At 50.1% G+C, this 13,796-nt stretch overlaps 1 pseudogene; it reads right to left on the reverse strand.

The window, feature by feature from the left end:
• LOC142456202 (ATP-dependent RNA helicase DDX18-like) overlaps nt 1–11,951 on the reverse strand; it is a 32,830-nt pseudogene extending 20,879 nt beyond the window's left edge.
• Between the last annotated feature and the right edge of the window lie 1,845 nt (nt 11,952–13,796).

Raw genomic sequence — 13,796 nt, forward strand, 5'->3', positions numbered from 1 at the left:
TTTACATATGTACATGCTTGTATTTAGACCTCTATAAATGCCCTTTGCCTCCTAGTTCCTTCCTCTATTTCCTTTGACTTTCCTTGTGTCCCCCTATCATGCTCAGCCTTCATTTGGGTTTCAGTAATTCCTCTTGGTTACATTGCCCTTGATCAAGTCCTACCAGGCTTCTTACGCCCTCCACACCACTGATTTTGGATCACTTGTTCCCTTGTTCCTGGGTTTGTTAACACCTCTTTCTTTCCCCACCTCCCCATCTCCCCTGTTCCCCTGAAACCATCGATCCTGCTGTTTTCTCCTCCAGGTGGTTTATCCCACCTGTCTGACTCAGATAGACCTGCAGCGGTAATAATAAGGTGGAAAGATTTCAAGGAGTGACTAGCGAAGGCAACGCAAGGATTATCATGACAGGTGCAAAGCCTTGGAGTTCAGCAACCAAAGGGAAGACGGTGCTCAGTATTCCTCAGGCTGAAAGATGATAAGTCCAAGCCTGGAATGGACACAGCGAAGGACTCGATGGACAAAATGTTGAATGATGTAGGGAGCGTCAAAGGAAGGTGGAAGGAATACATAGAGTCACTATACCTAAAATAGCTGGTCAATGTTCCACCATTTCAGGATTTAAAGCAGCAAATTATCAAGAACATGTGATATTGGGGGCGGGGGGAGGGTGGGAAATCCAAGCTGCATCAAAGGTATTGACAAAAAACAAGAATTTGGAAATTGATGGAATACAAATTAAAGTGTTTTGATACAACATACACCGCCAGAGTGCTCATTTGCCTATGAAAGAAATTTAGAAGACAACTACCTGGCCCACTGACTGAAACAGGTCCCTATTTGCATCCATTCCAAAGAAAGAATCAGGAATTCCAATGAAATATTTTAATGTGGACATGATCAAACGATATCACGAATATCACACAGATGAAAACTTGCTAAAGACATTCAAAATGCTTTCAGCAGCACATCAACAGAGAACTGCCAGAAATTCAAGCCAGATTCAGAAGAGAGAGTGGAACAAGGACTTTAATTGCTGATGTCAGATCTTGGCAGAAAGCAGTGCAGATCAAAAAGATGCTTACCCGTGTTTTAGTGGCTTTGCAAAGACATTCAACTGTGTGAATCACAACCAATTATGACGGACATTGTGAATAACGAAAATTCTTGTGGAACCTGCACATGGAACAAGAGACAATTGTTTGAACAAAATACAGGAGCACTGCTGTCCAGTGGATCTTGGCTCAAAGCAGAGAGTCCCAGAAAGATGTTTCCTGTGCTTATTGACTATGCAAAGACCTTTGCCTGGGTGGATCACAACGAGTTATGGGTAGCATTCAGAAGAACGAGAATTCCGGAGCACTCCATTGTGCTCATGCAGAACTTGTACCTGGAGCAAGAGGCAGTCGGCCGAGTCCTGCCTGGCTTCAAACCAGGAAGGTGTGCGTCGTGACCACTTCCTCTCACAGTGCTGTGTTCAGTCCATGTGCTGAGCACACTGTAGGAGAGGCTGGACCGAGTGAAGAGGAACGTGGCACAAGGGAAGGCTGTTAACAACCTACTATTTACGGGTGACACAGCCTTACGGGTCTGGTGGGTGCAATTGTACAGCGATAATAAGCGAAGATCATAGTAGAGTTATAGAGAGCATGATGAGAAATAGAAGTGAAGTATTGAAATAAATGGAGTCGGTCACGATTCATGGTAGCATGCTCACCTCTGCCCCGCCTGATGGTCCACATGGAGGGAGAGAGAGAGAGAGACCTCTTTAATGCTAGCCCAGGCTTTTTATATTCTCCGGGGACATGCAAGCCCTCTAATTACAGGTGAGGACATACATCACAGGAAGGGGCTGTGCTATAGGTAATACAGTAATGAGAGGGGGTGGTCTAGGGACATACGCACAATAGGAAGAGGAGGGATTGGGGATATACATGTGACAAGGTGGGCGGATCCTAGGTTTAGGATGGCAGCTTAACTTTGACCTATTCTCTAGATCTCCATAGGAACCATTATCAGTAGGGTGTAAACCCCACCTATCAGAACCAAATAGATGACTGCAGGCGTCCATTGTCTTTAACAGCAGGGAGTGGGGCCCACTGCCATCTGGCAACTGATCATCCTCAGGGAGGATGCCTGTGAGCATCTGACCTCCCCCCACAGTCCCAAGAAAAAGACATCATGCAGTCAATGAACATGAAGAAGACTATCAAGGAGATAGGTTGACACAGTGATGGCAACAATGGGCCCAGGGGATTGGGAGTGTGGCACAGGTCAGGCCGTGCATGCTCAATGGCACATAACAACAACCATGTGTGCTATCAAGCCTCAAAGCTTTGGCTACACGTCTTTAAGAATCTTAAAATGGTTACACCATATCTTAGGCTAGGTTCTCTCAAGAAGAAAACCAATGGAAATTAAGAATGTGTAAAACTCGCAACCCTGCCATCAAGTCGATTCTGACTCATAGGGTCCCTGTGAGTCCCTGTGTGAGCAAGGAAATGGATCACACACTTGTGGAAGTGGGCAAATTCCAAGTCCATGGGTCAGATGGAAGGCTAGAGGCTTCCCCGGATGTGCATGGCTGTGGGGCTGATGAACCCAAGAAGACAGGGCTTTGGCTGGAGAGGTGAATACCTCCAAGGTCGGCATGTCACCGAGGACTCCCTGGATCAGCAGGCAATACTGAAGGCTGTTGGCTCAAGTCCAAAGAACCAGAGTATGAAGATCCAGATGCAGGAACCAGACACCTAGAAAAAAGCAAACAAACTTTCCCACAGTGTCAACTTATGTTGGAAGCAGGCTATACCCTTGAAGAGATCTCATCATGGTCTTCCCTGTTAAACCACTGGGAATCTGGCCCAGCCAAGGTGACCCAAAACCTTAACTATCGCAGATACTATGGTTCAATATGTCTAAAACAACCTAATGTCAAGGTGATTCTGACTCACCGGGACCTTATAGGACTGAGTAGAACTGCCATGTCAGTTTCTAAAGCTGTAAAGCTTTATGGAATCAGACAGTCTCATCTTTGTCCTGTGGAGCAGCTGGTGGGTTAGAACTGCAGCCCCACCCTGGAGTCCTTTAATAAGTCCACATCTAAGAATATATTCTCAGAAAGAAACCTATCAATGCAGACATATTTATATGCAAGGGTGCCCGTGGAACTGTTATTTGTAGTAACAACGTTTGGAAATAAAGTCTTATTCAACAATAATGAATTTGTTTAAACAATTATGGAATCCGCATATGACAGAATGTCATGAAATCATTAAAACTCGCATTTTCCAAGACTAACACATGCATACAAAATAGTGTTAAGTGAATGAAACACAACATACCACTATATACTTCGGATGATCCTAATTTGGGCATATGTTATGTAAAGAGGGAAAAATTACTGGAAGGGAATATGGCAGTATTTTCCATTAGCTGTCTGAGGTGGTAGCACCACCAATAGATATTATGATCACATTGGATTAAACTCCTTGGAATGCTCAGTACCAGTTGCCATCAAGCGGCAGCCCGTGTGTGCAGAAAGAACTGTGCTCCATACAGCTTTCAGTGGCCGATTCTCCAGGAGTCAATCACTAGACCTCTCTTCTACAGTGTGCCTCTGGCGAACTTGGACGTCCAGTGTATCCCTTGGCTGTTGAGCGTGTTAACCATGGGCACCTATCCAGGGATTCCTGAAATGACTATTCAAGTTTCTCACACTACTGGTGAATTGTGATACTCCACAACCAATTCTAATAACATATGTATTTTTAAAATAGCATTCTTCATCCCACCTAGCTCACTACCAAGGATTCACCACTGATTGTGTGCGTATTCTAACACCTCATATACGGTGTCACGTTGTATCCCTGCTAGCAAATCAGGTGGTAGAATGCCGCCTCCCAGGGCTTTCTGAGTCCTGGAAACATGCACATGGAAGATAACGTCTTCTCTATGATCGCATTGGCCGTGACTCCTGCATGGGAGCATCTGCTCCTTCGTTCTGGGAAGACCTTAGCATGAAGCCTCCAAAGCCAGTGCATGTATTTTTTTGTTGGATTTCAAGGAGGCGGGTTCTCACTCAGCCAGGAGATTGACCGGCACAAGGAGGGAAGTATACTGAACGCAATAATTCGACCTTGGTCACATGGCTGGTTTAGGGTGATTTGAGGATTGGGGGCACAGTGGGTAATCGCTAGCTGGCTAACCAAAGGGCCAGCAGTTTGAATCCACTCCTGGCTCCATGGGAGAAAGATGAAGCAGTCTGCTTCCATAACAACTCTACCCTTGGAAACCCCCTAGCGGGCAGTTCTACTTCCTTCTATAGGGCACTGGGCTTTGGGTTGACTCAACCAACTGAGAGGGTGATGGGTTTTCAGTAAATGTTCTGACTTCTGTATCAGCAACCTAGCTGCTTGCTACACGTGTGGTAAATGACTATACACATGGAGGGCAACAGAAGTAGGTCAGGGTTATTCTCCTTGAGGGTTATTAGCAAGCAGCCACCACTGTTTATCCCACAACAAGTAGGGCCCACTCCCTTCTGGTAAGGATAGTAGTAAATTGTTTCCCTGAAGGAGAGCCCAAGAAGATCAAGCCCACTGAAGGATGACCAAGGTTAGGCTGCCATCATGAATCTAGGGCCCGCCCATCTTGTCACATGTATACTTTAACCCCTCCCCTTCTTATCATGTGTACACCCCTAGCTCATCCATTCCTGTTACGCCCATGCCCATTGTATTTCCCCCTTCTATTGTATTGCGTATTGTACTGCCCCTTCCTGTGACATGTGTGGTTACCTGCAATCATGCCCCTATGTATACATAAGCCTTGGTTCTCTCTCTGGCTTTCCCCTGCTCTCAGCCTGTGCTGTGCATGGACCTGGCTGTTGAGATCATGGCCATCCAGGAGGTGAGCATGCTACTATGAAATGGGTCTGACTTCTTTATTTTACTCTCTCTCCTATAGCTCTCATTCTCTATGGCTATTATAATCTTTGTATATCTCAACCGTACAACTGCGCTTATCAAACCTGCAATTAGTTGTGAGGGGCTGGCCTTCGCCCACAGCGGTGTAAACAGCCCAGGCCTCAACTGCTAACTGAAAAGTTGATGGTTCAAGTCAACCCAAGGGCGTGTTCGAAGGATGGTGTGGAAATCTACTTCTGAAAGAACAAAGACATCGAAAGCTCTCTGGAGCACAGCTCTCCCGACATGCAATCTGGGCCACCATAAATTGAATGGACTTCCGGGTACCTGCTAATCTCCAGGCCTCCCGGGACATTCAGGCATAGGATCAATGTTCCCCAGAAGGAAGGACCCTGGCAGGGGTGAAGAGGACTTGGAGAAAGTAAGAAACATATTCCAGATTCCTCAATCAAACAGGGTTGGAAGCGGCATGATAGATCTCAAAGAAGACCTTCCAGGAGGACCTGGAATTCCTGGGGGCCCCAGGAAGGCAAGTCTCTGTGAAGGTTAGATAATTCCATGTCAACTTAAAGATGTATAAAAGTGTAGGGGTGGAGGCCAACCTGTCCATCAGGTCACAGCTTGATGCTGTCCCCTTGGGGGTGTGGCCTTCTTATAAAGAGGACCCTAAGACCGCCTCCCACCCTCAACCCTTGGCTTTCCCTTCTTGCTGGTCACCCCGAGAGATGCCAAAGCCCTGCCATGTCTCTGCTGACCTTGGATCCACATGGCTGCACTTCCTGGCTTTGGGCGGTCCTGCTTTCAGCATCATTGCATATGGCTGGTCGGTTCTGATGGGGGACTTGGGGACTAGTATTGGGCTATGGATGTGAGTTGGACTGGGCTGGCATGTTTTCTTGATATAAAGCTCTTTCTTACACATACCTGGGTGCCACAGGATTTGTTTCTCTAGTCAACTTTGCCAAACACAGTCTCCTTTCGGGCCTGGAGTCTAAAATGGATCAGAATGGCAAGGGGTCGCATCAACCATACTGAGCAGGAGACCACCCCTCAGGGACTGTGGCTGATGAGATGTTTGGGCAAACAAGACCAGGGGAACAGGAACCTCCCAACCAATGCCCTCCTCACAGCCAGCCCCCCCCCCCCTTTCTGCACAGTGTTTCCTCCCGTCTCTGCCTTGCTATTCTCTTTATCCAAAGCCCTTTCTTCAGCTTCAATCTCACCACTCCAAGACTGTACCCAGTTGCCTTGGGACCATGTCAACTCAAGGAGGCCCCATGGGTGTCCGGGTTCAACGGTGCTGCGTTGTTTCCAATGGCTGACTTTGCAGGACCTCTGCAGGCCTTTCTGACTCTGGGGGGACTCAAGGCTCCAGTCTTTTGATCAACAGCTCAGCACCTGAATCACTGGCCAGGTCCTCTACTCTCCCTTGCCAGAGTGATGGCTGGGTTTGGACCAGGGAAGTGCGAATCCTGAGCCTTTCAGGGGAGCCACAGCAGTGGGTCAGAACCCAAGCAGAGCCTGGGCTGCAGGCCACCAGGCTCCTAACAGGCCCCTTTTCTATTCCACACAGCCCCTGGATACAGCACCCCAGCAAGGGGAGGGGGTCCCTGGCTAAACTAGAGCTAAACTAGGGCCCCTTCAGCCTACTTCCAGCACAATGGGGCCCAGCACCGGCTTTGTTCAATATCTTCCTATCAATGATCTGTGACATTCCTTTCACACTCCAGTTTGAGAGACAAGATTCATACTGGTTACACTCACACCCTGGGGTGGGGGGGTGGGGGGGTGGGGACGGGATGGGGAAGAGTGTCATTCTTGCTGAGAACAAAGTTGGACCCCACCCAAGGTGTTGGGGAACAATCCCAAGCAAGATCCACAAATATGTGGCCCCCATAAGGCAAGACGTTTGCTGCCTTCCAGCACACGGCAGCCAAGCGTCAATCTCCGAGTTGATGAAGGCCCTTCTGTCACTCTCAGATGCTCGGGTTTGCGCTGGCTCCCGGATGCATGCCCTGCACGGTGCGGATTCTGCTGCCTCTCTGTACTTTGTGCGCAGTCCTAGGCCTGGGGCAGTGCCCACGCACGAGGGAAGGGCTCGGAATCCACCCAGGCCTTTCCCAGGAAGACCCAAATGAGCTGCTGCGTGGACCCGGGGTGGGAAGGGTTTACTGGCCAGCTGGGTGCCTGGGCTTGTCCTGCGGAAGGACCACGTGGTGACAAGGTGACAAAACCAGGAAGGAACCGTGAATCTTGGCAGTCCAGCTGCCGTTCTTCCCGGGGAGTGTTTGTGGCATCACACTCGCGCGCGATGAAAGACCGTATTTGGCTGTTGACACTGATTGACGGAAGAAGATGCAGCTCATTATTAATATTACCATTTTTTTCTTAAGGGAGAATTAATGAGCCCAGGGAGGGAGGTGCCGCCATTGAACTCGGCAGCTCTCACAGCTGCAGAACAGAAGCAAACTGTCAGAGCGTTCGCGACTCTTTCCCTCCCCACCTGTTCGGCTCCTTTCAAGGACAGATTCTCGGAGATTTATCACAGTGGAAGTGGGACCATCACACAAGACAGCTGGGGGAAGGGGCCCGGAGGTGGGGTGTGGGGTGCCTTCAAAAAGAGGAAAAGTAGAAAGCAGCGTTCAGGATTCGCACCAGGAAAAGTTGGGTGGGGTGGGGGTGTTTTCTTTGTCTGTACCTGAGCAATGGTTGGTTAAGGACGACCCCACAGGGAGATGGAGTAAGAGTCAGATGAAATCTCCATGGGACACTCCTGAGTTTGTCCTAAGCCAGAAACACACGTGTGAGACATGGCTTCCGTGTGGCAGCCAGAACAGGAGAGCCATGAGTTGACTTCTCCTGGTTTGCCCTGCTCATGCACCATGGACTCGTGGGCCCGTTGTGATTGTTGTTGTTGACTTGCTATAGAACTGGCTCTGGCTCCAGCCCCTCGGGGACAGGAGAATGAAACCCTGCCCGGTCCTGCACCCGTGTCTTCATGATCGCTGGAAGGCTGTCCAGTTATCCTCCCTCCTGCAGGCCCTCCACTTTGCCTAGGCGGCCCACGTGGTGCAAACAGCTTAGCCCTTGACATCCAGTGGACAGGTGGGTGGTTCAAGCCCACCCAGAGGGGCCTGGGGAGAACGTCCTGTTGGTCTGCCACCAACCTTGAAAACCCTCAGGACCGCAGGCCTGCACTGCATGAAAGTGCCGTCGTCAGGAGCAACTGGAAGACGGAGTGGTGTGACGCATCGGGCCACTGAACCTTGAGGTTGGCTGTTTGAAACCAGGCTTTCCACTCCCCCATGAGTCAGTCTCAGAAACTCACAGGGAGGGTTCGGTGCTGTGTGTGGGAGTCAGTGGGTTTAAACTGTTGAACCCATGAGAGCTGCTCCGTGTTGCCAGCACCCCTCCTGCCCGACACGTTCTCTCTGGGTGATAGAGTCCCACGTCACACTGAAGATGGTGCATGGTGGTCTTTCAGGCAGCTAGTGTTGCTAAGGCTGGTGGGATGTCTGTAGTACGTGGAATCTGACCAGGGGGACCTAGCGTATGGGACCCTCGCCTTGACCCCTGCAAATGGAGGTGTCGTGAGGGAAGGGAGAAGGTGGCCTTGTAGAACATCCTGGTCACCGCCTGGGTGACCTTGAGGACGGTGCCCATGGAGAGTCTTATGACGCTCCCTGCCAGGTGAGAGGACAAGTTAGGGAAGCAAGACTTCACGTGTAGGAGGGACAGTGGTGACAGGTGGCAGTGACTCCTGCATGCTGAAGCAGTGTCCCATGGCATCTTCGACCCTGTTCAGCTCTCACTTCATGACAAGAGGTTGACTCCTTGAGTCTTCAAAGCTCCTGTTCTTTCATAGTCACGAGAATAACACGTCGCATTCCCTGTCCGTGGTGTCCCGTCACCGCGCGAACTGCTTTACACATTTGGTTTTGTTCATCCTTGCAAGAGCCCTCTGAGAAACAAGTTGAGAGTGCTCTGAGGCGCCCTCCCACGATGTGGAGGTAGAGAGAGGCTAAATGACTTACTCCGGGGCCACGCAACGGCACGTGGCTGAGCCCAAATCTGAAAACAGCGTATGACTCTAGAGACCAAGCCCGGAACATCGATGTCCCTTTAGTGTCCCCGTTACGAATCCAACTCAAGAAACAATGGCTGGGGAAAAATACAAACACCACCAGTGACCTTATGAGTCAACAGCTAATCAGAGTGAGCAAGAAGGGAACCTGGCACAACAGGGTCTAGATTTGGAGGCTGGTGGGATGAGGCTGTGGTGGACTTTAGGGGACAGTAATGGAGACGGTGTCTGATGAGAGGGAGGCTTTGTGACAAAGCTCCGCCCCCCCCCCGCCTCCAATCATACACAAATTCCCTAATACTCCATCCCCATCTCGGAAGGGCTCTTGCTCATTCATCTGTTCCTCTCCTTGTGTCCGTTGTCTATGAGCTTCTTCACCGGTACAGACTTTATTCCTGGTTCCGAGTTGGTGCTCTCTCACTGCTGCCATCAGCCACTGACGTCAATATCTATGTGGGGAATCCATCCACCATCTGCTGACGTCCATGGCTGGGTGGAGAATCCACTCAGCATCTAGGTCTCCATACTTCTCTCCCTCTTCACCTGCAGTCATCAGTGAAGCACTAGCTTGTTACAGACCTTGGGAGGACATAAACGCCTCACCAGGAGCCGCCCAATGACCCATGCGATAGAGATATCCGCTGTGAACCAAGGACAATCTGTCCCACCAAGCCTCATGGTTGGGCACGTGCACCGGAAGCCCGTCAAGTGGCACTGTCCACAGACGATTAGACCTGTCTGGTTCTGAAGGCAACAGAGAAATCGAAGGACAGTCTGCTCATGCTCAGGTGCCCTTTAGCTCTTCCACTGTCCAAACCAGAAGTCTCATGAGGACTCTCCTCCAACTAATTGACCAAAATCCGAGCCCGCATTACAGAAAGTCTGTCTCCATATAATGGACTCATCATATAGCGGCTGTGGCCGACTGCTAGTCCCCTCAGGGATGCGCTGAAGGACAGTGGGGAAGAGAAAGCCTCCCAATGGGCAGAATGCCACGTGTCTGGATTGACACTAGTCTATAGGAGGTGCCTAATTATTTGGCTGGATGCCAGGGACGTGGAAGGAACATGCCCAGGGGATTTGTGGCCCAAAGGTCTAGAGAAGTGACAGGTGGGTGGGACTCTCAGGATGGGAGACGTAGGTGGCTCTCTTCAACCAGACGGACAGCATGGCTTACATTCAGCCTCTTGCTACCTGTGGAGAATGAACTATTTGGGTACTCTCCTGCCATTGGGTTTTTACCAAGAGTTTGCTCAATGGAACAACGTGGCCATGGTGGCAGGGATGGAGTCACCATGCCTGGTTTTGCTCTCCTGTCCAGTGTCCAACCAACTTGCCAGCAGCAAGCCAACCACTTTCAGCCCCATATATGGTGCCATCAAGTGGCCAGGGTCGGAGGGAGTCAGGCATCTTGTGGCAGGTTGGTTACATCGAAGCTCTTCCACTAGGCTGGGAGACCAGCGAGGTGTTTACATAGGAAGACGAGGTATCCTGCCTGTGGACCTGCCTGTCTTCTCTGACTTCCAGTGTCATTGGTGGGTTGTCTAATGCCTTACTCCCCGCAGTTTATCTTGCTTTCAACCAATGAACTCCTTTTACAGCAAAAAGAGATGATGCATTAGGCTCACGATCTTGGCCATCACCCTTACTTCCTTGCATCCCAAGGCCCAGGTCAACTGGCTGGAGAGAACGGTGAAACGGCCAACTGACAATTCCATGATGACATCAGCTGGGCCAGTGTTCGTGAGTTTAGAAGGCTGAATCCACGTACCGTGTCACCGGTGCATTACACCATAGGCCTTGGACATGAAGGTGAGGTGGTTTCTTTCCCCATTACCCCTAGTGAAACCACTTGGCAACATTTCTGCTTCTTGTTCCCACAACTTTGAGTGCAGTTGGTATAGAGGTTCATGCAGGAGAAATGCTGTCCCCGAGAGATTCCATGAAGATTTGTGTGAGGAAAAAGTTGAGGCTGTTACCTGGCCATCTTGGTCATCGCATGTCCCTGGAATTATATGCTGACAAAGTGGATCCTGATTATCAAGAGGGAATTGGGCCCCTTCCATCCCTTGGGGATAAGGAATGTTCGAAACCCAAGGCAGCCCCCAGGGGTCCTTCTTAGTGTCTCTGTGTCCAGAGGCAATGTTAACGGGAGGCCCTACCGCCAGCACAGGCAGGGCCAGGATCAGACTTCTGAGAATGAAGGGTTCAAACCAAACTCCCTGCCATCGAGTCCACACCGACTCCTAGTAGAAGTGTCCGAGTGCATTTCCAAGACTGTGACACTGGGAGCAGAAAGCCCCATCTTTCTCCTACGGAGTGGCCGGTAGTCTCGAACTGCTGACCAGTGGTTGAATTGCAGCCCAATGGTTGGGTCATCTCAAAGCAAAGACCCTTGACCAGTTGGAGAGCTGGCGGGAGGCAAAGGACACCTGGGGTGGAGAGTGGACTGAGAAGTTCTAGGTCCCAATTCTGTCTTCCTGCAGAGGGGACAGAAGATCCGAATGAGCAGGCAGGCTTCGCCCTGTGCATTGCTGCGACCACATATAACCTTTAGCAAATCCATTTTATTCCTCACAACAAATGTTCCCCCTTCCATGGTACAGAAGCCATGCTGACATGTAGTCAGTATTTTGAGCTCAGTATGGAGATTACAGGAAGGACATTTGTGACTGATCTGCGTAAGGGACTTTGGAGAGAGAACGAGAGCCCGTCCATTTGTTAGCGGGACAGTCGTACCCGGTCGGTCCGAATGTGCGGTTGTTACGGTGCTTGTCGAGAAGTTAAATACCATTGCTTAAACGCCAAAGAAGTGGGGTTTGATGGACCTCCTCTTGGCAAGTCAGCACCATTTGCCCAATCTAAGCACCCTCCCGCACCCTGGGGTCGGGAGTGTTGGCATTTACTTTCCCCAGGATCTTTGCAGGCAGGGCCTCCGGCATGGCGTCCTCTGGCGCCAGGCGCCCACGGGGAAGTGAAGCAGGAGCTCCCCCGTGGCTCCTCTGGCCATTAGTTAGGCAAACAGGCGGGTTTGTGCAGCTGTGCCATTTCACAGGAGCACCCCCCCCCCCACCCTCACTTTCCTTGACAGCTTCCTCTGGTCGCCGAGCGCCCGGCACCTGTGAGCTGCGGTGATGGGTAAGTAGTCGCTGAAGTTTGTGTTTTGATTCCATGAAGCGAAGCAAACGCTGGTAGAATGTGTCTGAAAGGGGAGGCGCTCAGTCACAGATTTCATTTTTTCCGACCAAACTCAATATGCAAACACATCTGCAGAGACAAATGTTGTTTCTCCCTGAATGAAAATTCTGAGCAATAGCATAATATCCGTGTTTGAAAGAGGGATAGGCAGTCATCCGGCGGATAATGGATAATGTGCTCAACTGCATACGTGCCAGCGACACTGAAAGCTCTTGCAACGATGCTTGTGTAATGAATGGCTGCTGGCGGGGGGGGGGGCTGTTATCAAAGTATAATTCAGGGGTAGCATTTAGGCAGGTAGTTGGGATGCCATGATGGGACTATTTGCTTTAGGCAACAGAACTTGGAAGCGTCGAAAGAATGGTTAGCAGGTGTGTGGAATGCCCGGTCAATGACAGCTACTTAGGCAAATTGTTGAGAAAGGCTTTGGGGTTGAATTACCAAAGTTTCTATAGGACATCTTTGATATTGTGGAGTAGCCCCAAAGCCCCGTACTTCACATACTAGGGACAACGGGGACAACCTAAAATGCTCATTGGAAGAAGCCATCACGATTTCAGAACCTTTTTTTTTGCCACTAACATCCTGGGTTTTAGTTCTGCTCGTAGAGAGGCAGGTGGGGGCTAGGCATGAGTTCAAACACAGGTGTTGACGAGGTGAGAGAGTTCAGTGCGTAAGGGCCGGCATGGAGCACGTGGTCATCTGCCCCAAACAGGGAGTCTGTCTAATCTCTTGCTGAGTTGTTGGAGGTGGCAAACTGCAATGTTTAGGTGAGAGGAGATTCCTCAGTCTTCTTGGGTTCAGATCCTGGCTCTGACCTTTCAGAGCCCAACGACTGACCTTTCAGGTCACAGCCCAGCGGGTGACTATGTCGCAAGGGCTCTTCGGTCTCTGAGACGGGTAACTGTCTTCCCTTCGCTGACTCCTCGCGAGCTAAGTTAACGGACACACAGGCGAGCCTCACGTTGGATACGTGTGCATTACTTGTTGTTGGCAGGTGTTCTTGCCAATCAGACAGGACAACCAGACAGAACTCACCCGGCCCATCGCTGATCCTGCCCCATGATTGCCCGATGGACTTTTGTCATCCAAAGAGGTTTCTGTGGGTTGGAGTTCTGGAAATATGAAAGGGTTTCAAAACTCTTGTGGAAAGATGAAAGCTCATGGGATTTTCCCACAAATGTTTGAAGCCACCCCACCCCATAGATTTCCAGGCCTCCCTTACGAGTCCATCTTACTCTGGAAGCTCCACGGAAGCCTTTTCAGCAACACACCAGCCTCTCCAGAGAGCGGGGAGGAGGCCCATCACCAGGTGCTCTGGCAATCCATTTCCTGGCTGGAATGAAAGCCATTTTTTTAAACCACGTTGAAGAACAAAGAGCTGCTACCAGGGGCTCAAGTAGAAAGAAAATGTTCTGGAAATGTGGATGGCAACATATGTACGAGTGTGTTCAATACAACTGAATGATGGATTGTTACAAGATTTGTAAGAGCCCCCAATAAAACGATTAATAAAAGAAGAATCATAATCTGGGACGCAGATACTGATGCATCGGCTTCCTGAGAAGGGCCGAATTCCGGGGGCAAAC

This window comes from Tenrec ecaudatus, chromosome 9 (genome assembly GCF_050624435.1).
Source record: "Tenrec ecaudatus isolate mTenEca1 chromosome 9, mTenEca1.hap1, whole genome shotgun sequence".
Taxonomy (NCBI): Eukaryota; Metazoa; Chordata; class Mammalia; order Afrosoricida; family Tenrecidae; genus Tenrec; species Tenrec ecaudatus.